Consider the following 738-nt stretch of genomic DNA (forward strand, 5'->3'; position numbering starts at 1 on the left):
ATGATCGAATTCACCATTAGGATATATCCACAAATTTGCATAGCTGCATAAACATATGCATTATCTCGGATCCTCATACAGACAATAGCGCTTTGACCCAGAGCGCTAATTGGTGAAAAACTGTTTGTAACGGTAAAATTTATCCTCCCATCACCCGTTTTTCATCAATCAGCGTTCGGTGTCAAAGCGCTGTTGTCCATATGAGGATCCGGATTTAGCTAATTGGCGTCACTCTCTTTATACTCACTCTAATATGCATAAAGAAAATTATCCAATCACATTTTACATGCGTTTTTATATGAGAAATGCAATTGGATAATTTTCTTTATACATACGTTTATGCGATTATGCAAGTTTGAGAAGATTTAAGCGAGTAGCACAAACTTTGGCATAACACATAACACGTAATGAAGAGAATGTACCAATCGAAGTCTTCTGTTTTCTTTCTTTCCATGAAATAAAAAACTCTGATTCAATTTCTTATGTCTTATGTGTTATGCGTTATGCAAGAGTCTATGCTTCCCGCTTTACCCTTAAGAGCTTACACATGAAATGCATAACAGAATATAAGTATAACATAAGGCCGCTAAACCAATAAGCATCTTATATAAATCAACATGGCGACATTATCCTAGATGCTTATTAGTCCAGCAGTCTTATGTTATGCTTACGCTCTGTTATACATTTCATGTGTGAAACCCTTTAAATCTTAAACACAATGCGGAGGATAACAATAAA

This window comes from Atta colombica, unplaced genomic scaffold, assembly GCF_001594045.1.
Source record: "Atta colombica isolate Treedump-2 unplaced genomic scaffold, Acol1.0 scaffold45, whole genome shotgun sequence".
NCBI classification, from domain to species: Eukaryota; Metazoa; Arthropoda; class Insecta; order Hymenoptera; family Formicidae; genus Atta; species Atta colombica.